We start from the raw sequence: 12,549 nt of genomic DNA, 5'->3' as shown, positions 1-12,549 counted from the left end.
AATAAATAAATCTTTAAAAAAAAAATTAAAAAAAAAAAAAAAAGAAAGAAAGCAGTTTGTTATCTCAGCCCCTGTAGGTATCTCTGCCATGTTTGGGGACCAGAAAGCCACTATGACTCAGAGAGCCCCCAGAGTGGGGATATCTCAGCCCCTCACCTTCACAGGAGACCCATGCAGAGGAATGAGGTAACTGGCTCAGGCTCTCTACCCTCAGACACACAGAAATGTGGGCATGGAGCAGGTAGAGTGTTTCAGGCCTTGAGATTTAAGTGCTGATTTCCCTGAACTCTGTCTCAGTTTGGTCGTCTCTCAGCTGGGAGATTACCTGTGTTTCAGGACATAATTCTTCAATAGACCCCCAATCTTAGGTTGGACTTGGTACCTTCTGCTAATCTCATAAACGCAGTTTTCGATGGGTCTGACCCACATTTATGAGAGGGAACCAAGCTAAAGCCAAGTGTGGCTAAGGTATCCACAACTTGCTCTGTTTATGAAGCTGCAAATAACCCTCTTTTCCAAGGTGTCAGTGGAGGTGTTTTATAGGGGTTTAGAACACCTCATAAAGGGCTTTTATTCAGCATACTTAATTTTAAATAGATCCTTAAATTGTACGACATCTAAATGCCAGCATTCTCTGAATATTTATATACCTTCTTGGAGGAGAAAAACAGCAGAAATGGCCAAGACAAAGGGAAAGCTCAGGACGACATGCCCAGTTGCTTCAAAGGGCAAGGCATGGCGGTTATGAGGCAAGGGAGTGCTCTCTCTTATTGGTGGGGACAAGAAGAAGAGGGACCATGAACTCTCTGGCATCTGTGTACAGAGATAGTTGTGGAGAAATCCCATCCTGAAAATAACATGGCAGCAGGAGATGAGGAATTCAACAGAAAATGTCACAGAACACGTGCTTCTGCAACAGCTCCAACATGAGGCCTACTGTGCTCCCGATGCCTTTCAGAACTTACTTTAACCTTCACTATATATGTACCAAATAAGGCACCTGGTTTAAATTTCACTCCAGAAAGGACAAAGTCAAGTACAATCCCATGGGGCTAGTAAGCAGTGGGCGCAGAATTTGATTTCTATTTACCCCTGGAGACTAACACCTCAAACTCCCTCATAAAATGAGGGTGGAAAGAGAAGCAACAATATGCATGTGAATGACGTGTAACCATTATTTTAAAGGGGACCCAGTAGTTGGGTATAGGAAGAATCTGATCAGTGCTAACACTGATCATAGAGGATCTGAAAAGATGTATCTTGAAAGACATACAGATGTCCAACAAGAGAAATCATCACTTATCACTAGAGAAATTGAAAATCAAAGCCATAACGAGAGGTCACCTCGTTCATGTGAAAATTGCATCAAGTAGACAAGGAAAGACAAATGTTGACAAATTTGAGGAGTGAGAGAAACCCTGGTACACTGTTGATGGGAAAGTAAATTGATGCAGTAAATTGATGCACAGTCCTTATGGAAAGCACGGTGGAGATTCATTTAAAAATTCAGAATGGAGGCCCTCCCTGGTGGTGCAGCGGGTTAAAGCTAAAGCCACTTCCGCATGAGTTCGATTCCCGCCTGCCCCGGAGGTGACCACATGTCGTGGCAGACCTCTCCTGACCTGCCCGCTGCTCCCCTCAGCAGTGTACTTCGTCGATCTGCCTGTTCTGCTCCCCACTCTGTCTCTGGTGAAGCATCTCACCACCCCTGCACCTCTGGCCTGTACCCCAGTTCTGTATGCATAAATAAATAAATCTTTAAAAAAAAAAAAAGAAAAAAAAATTCAGAATGGAACTGCCATTTGGTCCAAATTCTACTTCTGAGTATGTAACCAAAGAATATGAAGACAGTAATTTAAAGTGTTCAGACTGCCTATAATAGCACTGTTTTCCATAGCCAAGACTGTCCATCAATGGATGAATCAAGAAAGAAGATGTGTGTGTGTGTATATATATATATATAGTGAATTCGATCCCTGCCCTGATTGAACTATAGTTCAATCAGGGCAGGGATCGAATTCATATATAGAATATTAGTCAGCTATAAAAAAGATGAACTTTGACTTTTGCCATTGCATCAAAGTGGATGGTTCTATAGGGTTTTATGTTCAGTGAAATAAGTAAGAGAGCAAAAGACAAACATAATTTCACTGATATGTAGAAGTGAAAACAAAACAAACCTCTGACATTTTAAGAACTAAATGGTGGTTACCAAAGGGGAAAGAGATGGGTAAATAGGGTAACTCGGTAAATAGGACCAATTGTATGGTGGGATGTGGGAACTAGATCTTTGGTGGTGATCATAGTCCAGTATGCACAGGTGTTGAAATACAGTGTTGTATCCCTGAAACCCAGATAATGCTTTCGACCAATATTACTACAATAAGAAAAATTAAAAACTGTTGATACCGATTATAATTTTATTTTGACTAACAAACACACAGAAACTTACTATATGCTAGCACATTTTCTTTTTCTTTATTTTTTTAAAGTACTTATATTTTTATGCATACAGAACTGGGGTACAGGCCAGAGGTGCAGGGGTAGTGAGAGAATTCACCGGAAACGGAGTAGGGAGCAGAACAGGCAGATCAATGAAGTACACTGCTGAGGGGAGCAGCAGGCGAGGTCTGCTGCAGGAGAGGTCGGCTGCACCATGTGGATCACCTCCAGGGCAGGGATCGAACTCGCAGTGAGGGGGCTGATGCCATCTTCACAGTGCTGCGTTTTAGCCTGCTGTGCCACCAAGGAGGGCCCAGGCTACTAGGCACTTTTTCAAGCACTTATATCAAATATTGAGGACAATCCTGTTAGAAGGGATCCTTGCAGAGGGTGGAAGTACATAGGGGTTAACGGAGTTGTCCAAAGTCACACAAAAAGACAAGTGCGCAATCTGGTTCCAGAGCCCCTGCTCTGAATCACTAAATGTACTGCCTCTGCTTAAGTTCCCCACTGCTGGGATCCCTGTGACTCTCTGTGGTCTGCAGGATGGCTGGTTAGATCTGGTGCCTGAAGCAGCCAGAAACTGGTGTCTGTTAGGGGCACCTTGTGAACTCTGAGGTGAGCATTGCGATCACACAGGAGAACTTGCCAAAGGAAAGTAGTAGCCTTTTGAGTAGAAAGCCTGTCAGGCATTGTGAACAGGACAGTGGATGCATCACCCAGGGAAGAACCTGTTTATTTCCTGTCACCCTTTGTACTTACTAAGGTGTGGGTTGTCTTTGTCACCTGTCAGTTAGCTCATTTAAAACAATGTAGTAGACACTCCCAGTGTGTCAGTGCTTTATGCACAAACCAGAGATACTGGTAGTCTGCGGACACCCTTCCCTGCCGTGGGGCTCACAGTGAGGGAAACTGCACCAGCAGCCTGTCAACTGCTCTGCCTGGAGAGGCTGTGAGGTGGAAGTCAGAAAATCCCTGGCAGGGTGAACAGGGGTTGGGAGAGACCTTGGAGAGGAGCAGAAGCAGAGAAGAATTCTAAGAGATGAGAGCTTACATTGAAATGACAAGTTTTTCAGAGTTTAGCGTTTGTGGTGAAAGAGATTTTTTTCAGCTCAGAAGTGAGCCTGCTCCTTACTAGCTGGGTGAACACAGACAAGTAACTTGACTTTTTTTTAAAGATGTATTTATTTATGCATATAGAGCTGGAGTAAAGGCCAGATGTGCATGGGGTGTTGAGAGGATTCACCAGAGACAGAGTAGGGAGCAGAACAGGCAGATTGACAAGGTACACAGCTGAGGGAGCAGTGGGTGAGACAGGAGAAGTCTTCTGTGCCATGTGGGTCATTTTTCTGGCCTGGGATCGAACTTGTGCTAAGGTGGCTGTGGCTAGCTTCATAGTGCTGTGCTTTAACTTGTTGCGCCACCAGGGAGGGCCCCTACTTGACTTTTCAAACCCTCGGTTTCTTCTGTGAACAGGTAAAATAGACCACAGTTGTGGTAATATGATAGCAGCTTTCAATTTGTTGCATCTCAGGTGATGATTGTTAGGTGTTGGGGGGCAGCAGGAAAGGCACAGGTGAGCAGCAAGAAGAACCAGGTATGGAGCCAGCATTAATGACTGGCTGGAGAGTTGGGTGGGCACAGAGATAAGTGTCTGGCAAGGGTGGCGGTCAGGAGGCTGCAGGTCCAATACTGGATCCATGTGAACATGCTCCTGGGGTGTTGTAGCACAAGGTGAGGGGGTACCCCAGGAAACCCAAACTTATCTTGCTCTAAATAGGTTCTGCTATCTATTGGCAAGACAAAGCATACTCTAGTATGTAAGACCGTCAATAAAAAATAACCTTAATGCAATTAGTAAAGAGAAGAGGAATAATATAGTTAATATACTTTTCAATTAAACAACCCAAGCTACCCATCCCCTCATGGGTCAATGCCCAGATAAACAGTGCTGGGTAAATTTGTGCCAGACAAATCAGGACTACTGAGGCCCTAAGTTTGCCATACATCTAAGAGACCTTCTGGTGCAGAACTATAGGCAAGGGGCGCAAGAGGCCAAGCAAATCCAGAAGGAAAGGAGCAAACTCAAACCCCAAATCAAGATAAAGGCTGTCATTCTCAGCCTTTCCACCGGCCTTTCAACCATGTTCCTATCACTTCCAAGTATCTCCTTCCATGTCCCAAGTCCCTGGTACAAGTCCAAAGCTAAGCAGTAAGTGCAGTTTCTTCACATGTCCTGCTCCATGTGGCTCCTGCAGGTCCTCTTCTTGCTCCCCTGCCTTCTTTCTCTACCTTCTCTTCCTCCCTGCTCGGCTCTACCCTTCCTTGGTGGTAGGGCATGGTACATGGAACCTCCCCTTCCCCGAGGGATTACCTCATTTCAGGGGTCCCTTAACTTTCAAGGGTTTTAAGCAAAAGGTTGCAGCATCTCATAAAGCACTGCCATCTCTCTGTGCGTGTGTGTGTCCCTGAAGACACCCCTTCGGGGACCTGTGATGGGTGGTTATGGTTGTGCAAACTGATGATTGCAGTTGTAGACAGAAGCTGAGTGAACAAACACCACATGTTATCCTCTGTGCTGCTACTGACTTTTCCCTCCCTACCCTCTGGGTGGCACGTGGCTGCCAGAGGCACATTCCTGGAAGTACGAATGGCATCACAGTGTCAAGGTCCTTACCCTGGGAGAAGCCTCCAATGGAACCAGTTAGTTAAAAGGGAGCCAAGAGGTGCCACAGAGAGAGAAGTCAAGCCCAGTTCACTAATTATACTAACTTCAAAACAAACAGAAGAAGATATGGGCTCAGCAGACGGCATGAGGAAACATCAACATGCATAAACAGGAAAGCATAGGAGCCATAAGTTGGCCATGCTCCACCCACGCACTCGGCAGCCCGCCCACCACTCATCCAGCAGCCTGCCACTCATCCAGTCTCGGAGGGTGACTGGCACGAAGCACACGTGTGGCTCAGCAGCGAGCAGACACATCCACTCCCAGAGAACTGTTGCCACCCTACTGCCTGGGCTGCCTAGGACACTGAGCCCCCCACAGCCTTGTGGTCAGGTGGGGGCCCTCTATCTTGGGGGTATTCTCAGGCTCCACTCTTGGGACTCCTACAGGCTGGAGAGTGGCAACCTGTGGTCAGAATTGCGGGGTGAGGGGTTCATTCAGACCCTGGCTGAAAGGGTAAGCTTGGACAATTGGGCTACTCTCTCCCCCACTTTCCCTTCACTGTAAATGGAGGCCCGCATGCCCACCCCACAGCAAACACTGGCCACTTATTCTTTCAGTAATTTCCCTGAGCACTTACTCTGGTCCAGGCAATGGAGGTAAATGAGACAGGCTCTCAATGAACTTCACACTAGCAGGAGCGACAGCCTGATCACTAGGCTTCAGGGCTGCCCACACAGCTAACTCAGGGGGGACAGCTAACTCAGCTTGGGAGGCCATGAGAGAAGCTTCCTAGGGAGTTAAAAAGTAGGGGGGACATACAGAATAATTGGCAAGGAGAATAGGAGAAGCCAGAGACTGGGGATGCCTGGAAGGTGGATCACTGGGACAACTGAGGAAGCTGTGTGTATGAGAACCAGTGGGAAGCAAGCAGCACAGTGGGAAAGCTGTCAGTTTTTGCTAAGAACTGTATTGTTAGTAACGTTTGTATGCTCCACTTGTATGCTCATTGGCTAAAGAAGACTCTGCATGGCCCCCTGATGCTTCCACGTGTATCTCTGCACTGTCCACTTGCCAGCACGCCCCTGCTCCTTCCTCTCTGTTCAGATAAGCCCACACCATCCTTCAAGGATATCCTCTCCAGGAAGCCAGCTGCAACGTGGCCGACCAGCAGTGCCTTCCTTTCCAGCTGGGATGCACCAGTCCTGGGTGTCAGAGGTCAAAGCACTGAGGCCCGGGCAAAGTCTGCAGTACCTTGGACTCTGTGAAGTGGCTTTCTGATCCCAGAGCTGCCCACACAGCCGCCATCTGAGAAGAATGCTGGAGGACCTACCCTCAGACGGTGAGTGAGAAGGGGGAGGGGAGAGACAGTCCATCTCTGGGCTGTCAGGTTGGAGCAGTGAGAAAGCTCCAGGTCCCGTAGAGCAGGGGCCACCTGTTGGATGTCAGGTTCTGGCACACACAGGGACTTCTGATTCCTTCTTCCCCCTTTTCCTTTCATTTTCCCAAATTTTGCTGAGCACACGTACTCTGCAAGGACTGGAGGAGAGATTTGGAAGCACGTGTTCTCCAACACCTGCATTTTCAGCTCCTTCATTCCTGGTATGCTACAGCCACTCGTTCCATAACTGTTAATCTGTATTGAAGTTTCTTTGTAGAGAACCTACTGACTCTCTGGGGATGAGCTCCCCACCACCAAAAAATAAAATAAAATAAAAATAAAAATCAACTCTTCCACCATTATTTGGTTTGCAGAAACATTGTGCTCCATGGTCTGGGATTTCTCCTTCAGACCCAAGTGTCCAGTGAAGAGATGAAGCAAAAGAACCTAAATTTCAGGGGGTCAAACTGTGGGCAAATTTTCCAAGGCACTGAAACTTCTAGAATACCCAAATCACTCCATCAGGATGACATTTTCACTTCTCGTACTCTAAACCGCAGGGTATGAGTCTATCCAGGAGCAGAAAGAGTGTGGGTGTGAGGGCTAAATGTCTTCATGTTTTGTTTTAGAAGAAGAAAGCAGCAAGATATAAAACAAGGTATTTGATTTGGAACAACAGAGACCTGGCCCCCCAAACTAGTGCCGTGGTAAAGATACACTCAAATTCCCTCAAGGGCAAAAAGGTTTAGGTGAAAGCAGTATCAATAAAAATGCCCTCCCCTGTGCTTACAGGGTGCTGGCTGTCTGCCAGGCATGCCCTTACTCTTTTGCTATCCTTCAAGGAATGGAGCCATATACTGCAGGAAAGGAAGATGAAGCTTTTACAAAAGGGAGAAGACTGGTGAGTGGGTGAACTGGGATTCAAGTCAGGGAATCTCAGCCTCTCCCCCATACTTTTCAAAACATGCAGCAAGTTTAAAGGGAATTCAGACATTGCTAGAATTCATGTGACTCACTTGCTCAGGCTAAGAACCCATCTCAGAATCAGATTGTCTTCATTACACATTTGCCATCTGAATTTCCAGCACTGTACATGGGCGGGGTATAGGATGATGGGGGCCCAGTCAGAACGAGAAGGCCCAGTCGCCAACCTGACTGGGGCACCCCTACCTGCCCTCCCACAGACCCAGAGATACCAGGGAAGACTTGTAGGTCATGCTGAGTGGAGACTCTATAGTCTAGGCCAGAGAGCTGTTGGAGGGCTGTTGGAGGGGCTGGCGGTTTACATTCAACTATAGCAAGACTACTGCATGGGAGAGATGGCAAGCTGGATACTGGGAGATCAGTTAACACTGTTGGCTGGATGATCTGTGCTGGGTGCTGGAAATAGGCTTGGAAGAGTGTGGCCTGCCTTTGCAAATGTGGAAATGAGATCTATGCAAATCGCTAGTAGATAGTTGTGGGTGAGCTAGAAAAGGAGAGGGGGCAGAAGAGAGCTTTAGGACCAGAGGGGAGAGAGAGAGGAAGCAGGAGGACTTCCTGAATGAGGTTGCATTCACATTGAATGCCAAGGAAGAGCAAGCTTTGATCTGTTGACACAGGCTAAGGAGAAGGGTGTTGGGTTAAGTCACTAGAAGAGTAAGGAAGACTTAGGCAGAAGATACGGCAAATACTCGCAAGGTTTTCCTTTGGCTTGCGAGCAGGCAGAAACCAAGCTGGAGAGGGGCCTGGGGCTTATCAAGGAGCTTGGACAGCATTGTGTGAGAATTGAATGTCTCAGAAGGGCTCTGACACCAGGGTGTATGAGGATGGGCTGGCAGAGATGGCCAGGGTAGATAGGTAGATAGTCATTGGATCAAATCGTCCAGTAGCAGAAGAGAGGCCACACTGTGCAGTTTGATGAAGGAAGTAACACCATAAGCAGCTGCAGGCACTGCTGAAGTGGGGTTTAGGGCAAAGGAAAGAAGTAGGTAGCTTTTGCTGAGGGTTTCTCTCTGGGCAGTGACCACAGAGACTATGCAGTCATGCCTGCAGATGTCGCTGGAAACAGAGAGCAGGGGCTACATGCCCTGATTTCTCTCTCCTTCCTGCCTTCTCCATTTCCTGCCCCTTTGAAGCCAGCTGGTCTGGGAAATACAGCTTTGAGGGATCAGCTCATCTGTCCTGTAGAGCAGAAAGAGGTCATGGGAAACAGTCTTAGGGTCAGCAGGCCAGTACAGGCATATGAGTGACCACTGAGCCTCCCAAGGCTGTCTGTACAGCAGACCCTGCATGAGTATGCTGTGGGTGGGTGGACACCCTGATTCTCGCTCTGTCTCTGTGTGTCATCTCTGAGGACCCTGGAATCCTGGGATGCAGACTCAGCAGCCTGGGTGCCACAGAGGATTGGGAATGAACCAGGGTGATCAATGAGGGCTTGCCCCTGGGCTCTAGACTTTGCTTCCTACCACATTCGGATCTCTTGACTGCCCACACTTTTTGCTCCCTTTTTGTCCAGTCAGCATTTCCCTGTCCCTCCACAGTAATCACCATTGACAGCTATTGACTGGCGGTGACAGGACTGAGTGGAAGGTGAGGGAGTGAAGGATTTCTTTGTGTTCTGACTGTGCTGTTCCAGATGCAACAAGATGAGGCACCTGTTTCTTGTTGAAACCCTAAAGCTTAGTGCTCCTCACTCCCCAATTTTCTTACTTCTAAGAGGGCCTATTTGGCTCTAGCTAATATCACCTCTTCCAGGAAGCTTCCCTGGCTGCTCAGCGGGCAGTGGTGTCTTTCCCTCATTGCAGTCTGAGGGCAGGTACCATGAAAGCCTGGACCGGGTCATCGGCAAGATGAATTTCCTGAATTTAGTAAGCCTCACATTACCTGGAGGGCTTACTGAAGCCCCAGTTTCTGTGTGTAACCTCAGCATTTTGGAGACTGGAGGAGTTGCATTTCTAACAAGATCCCAAATGTGGCTGCTGATGTTCTAAAGTGGTAATTACTGCTTAGTGGGCCCATGCCATTTCCTTAATGATCCAGTGAGAGGCTGTGGGGGGAAGGGACCCTATTTATCAGGAATCTTACTGAGTGCTCCTTTGGTAAAAGCAGGCATTTAATAAGTCATTGCCCATATATTAACTGAAAAAGCTTTTCTTTTCCTTGTGAGTGGCAGGGGAAGGGAAGAGGAGAGAGTTTAGGTTATTGGACTGAATTTTATGATGCTGTAAAATCTTGAAATTTACCATATAGAATGGTTCTTTCTCCAGCTGTTAAATGAGTTATTGTGAAGTGTTTAGAAGAATATCTGCAATCTGTTAAGTACCATAGCGATACTTATTATTAGTGTCTGAGGGGGTCACTAGACCCCTTAACTTGAGGTACAACCTTTAGAGCAAGATACAATTTGAAACAGCAAGGGCAGTTTCTGGTCTTGGACTATTTACGGTTTTCTCTTTTCCTGGGGTAAAATATACCCAATGTCAGCAGCACCTCCCTTTTAAGGAGTGTATTATGGATGAGTTTTATTTTCTCCTTTATGCTTCTCTGCCCTCCCCTAATTTTCTACTGCAAACAAGTATTATTACCACTATAAGCAGAAAAACGTTATTTATGAAATTGGGCATCTACAATACAATAGTAACACAAGACACAATTTCACTGTCCCTCTCTGAATGGTCACTTTACCACCTAGATGAACACTATTCTTTATGAAACCAGGAACTATTCATACAAACCATTCATTATTTCATTTATTTGTTCATTTAGTGACTTGAATAATGATTGGTTATTCAGCAAGTGTTGCCTCTGTTCTAGGATTCAAAGATACAAAGGCAGTGTAACAAGCAAATAAGGCTGTGGCTTTTTTATTATTGTTATTATTTTATAGCAGTTTTTAAAATTATATTTATTTATTTTACAACATTGTTCATTTTTGTATAATTGATTTCTCCCCTCAGGTGCAATCCCTGTAGAATTTCCACTACTGAATCATAGTTTCTCGTGCTTTTCCCTACCTGTTTACACCCCTCTTCGTGTCCCTCCCCTGTATGTCTTTGATTTATAGTTTGCCACCTAGTTTTTTTTTTCTGATTCCTTGTGTTTCTTTCCCTTATATTCCTCCTATAAGAGAACCCACTTGATATTCTTCTTTTTCCTTTTGACTTACCACTGAGCATAATAAGCACCTTCAGCTCCATACATATTGCTGCAAATAGCCTGAGGTTATCTTTTTTGATTGCTGAATAGTATTCCACAGTGTATATCCACTATATTTTCTTGATCCCTTCAGGTGATTTAGGGCATTTATACTGTTTCCATAATTTGGTTATTGTAAACAGTGCTGCAGTTAACATAGGAGTGCAGGGTTCATTTTGAATTAATATTTGGTCTACTTCAGATAGACTCTTAGGAGTGGAATTGCTGAGTCATTTGGTAGATCCATTTTTAATAACATAAGGATCATCTACACAGCTTTCCACAGAGCTTTCCATAGTGGTTGGACAAGCTTGCATTCTAAGGGCTTAACTTTGATATTGTAAGACCTGGGGTCTAACCCTAGTTCTGTCACTGAGCAGCTATGTGCCTGGACAATCCACTTCTCCTCTGTGTGCCTCAGTGTCCCCATCTGTGATGGGGATCCTGATGCTAAAGTTAGCACACATCTCTGTGAAGCTAGATTGTAGGGGAGCCCATACCCAAGCAGGTAGCCAGCCTTTGCTGGGATCTGCTCTGAGAACTGGCTGCTGTCGGGGTATTGAAGTAATAGCAGCATTCTGAAGATACCCCCAAGGATGGCCTTCTCTGCTCCCACAACTTTGGGTTGGAGGGGATTGTCACCACATCTTTGAGATGACAACTGTAAGGTCTAGGGGATGACGAGACTGACTCAGAGTGCCACACACTCTCAGAGTGCCAGGACCTCTGTGCCATCTCACTGGACATGTAATATGACAGTGTGGCCAGCCTACTCAGCGAATAGCTTTGCTTTATGCCTTGCATAAAGGAGCTAAGTCAGATTGACTGCCTTGGGTACAAAGTCCCAGCTCCAGTGTCCACTAAACTCCTTCCTCTGGAGTGGAGGCCTAAAGAGTGATTCTGATTAGACCACCTTGTGGGAGGGAAGCATCTCTACCTACCAATGCCAAGATGAGGCAGTTGGCATTGCCTTCAGTGCTGAGCTGCAACAAGGCCCCTCAGGAGCAGAAAGCTTCCACCTGCAACTAAATCTTTCTTTCCAGGGAACACGATGAAGCCTAAAACGCTAATGAAAACATCCTTCAACATTAATAATCTGATTAGAATAAATTGGACATGATGGCATGCTGAATGAAAAAGTGGGAGCTCTGGGAATGCGAGCATCAGTGCCTTGGGAGGGGTTGGCTTGCTTCATGGAGGATGTGCATTTTGGAGATGGTGCTGTCACTTCTCCATGGGAGAAACCTGGTGAGAAACCTGGTGTGCTGTTCAAAGATCTTTGGTGTCCTCTCCGAAGAGGAGCGAGTGTGGATAGGTGAGACCCGAGTGTCTCTGTAGGCACGTTGGGAGGCCTACCTAGTCTGTGCTCTCAGCTCCATTACTGAGCAGCTACATGACTGAATAAATCATTTAACATCTCTCAGATCTGGCATTCTCAACTGCAACTAAGAGTAACAATGGCAAATTGACAGAAGTTTTAGGAACCTGAAATTATAGAATGTGTGAAGAAGCTGCCTAAAAGCTAGGAGAGCTCTAAACAGCTGGCCCTTGAAAAGTGGCACATAGAGCAAATCTTTGTACAACTTTAGACTCCCCACAATTTAGCCTGCTGTTGATGGAAAGTCTTACTGATAACAAAGTCTACTCACACATATTTTGTATGTTATATGTATTGTACATTGTATTTTTTTTTTTTTTTTTTACTAAAGTAAGCTGGAGAAAGTGTTACTAAGAACATCATTAAGAGGGCATCCCTGGCCCTCCCTGGTGGCGCAGCGGGGTTAAAGCACTGCACTGAGAAGCTAAAGCCACTTCCACATGAGTTCGATCCCCGCCTGCCCTAGAGGAGATCCACATGGCGAGGCAGACCTCTCCTGACCCG

This window comes from Condylura cristata, unplaced genomic scaffold, assembly GCF_000260355.1.
Source record: "Condylura cristata isolate star-nosed mole 26May11 unplaced genomic scaffold, ConCri1.0 scaffold00014, whole genome shotgun sequence".
NCBI lineage: Eukaryota > Metazoa > Chordata > Mammalia > Eulipotyphla > Talpidae > Condylura > Condylura cristata.
Note: the sequence above shows the minus strand (reverse complement) of the source record.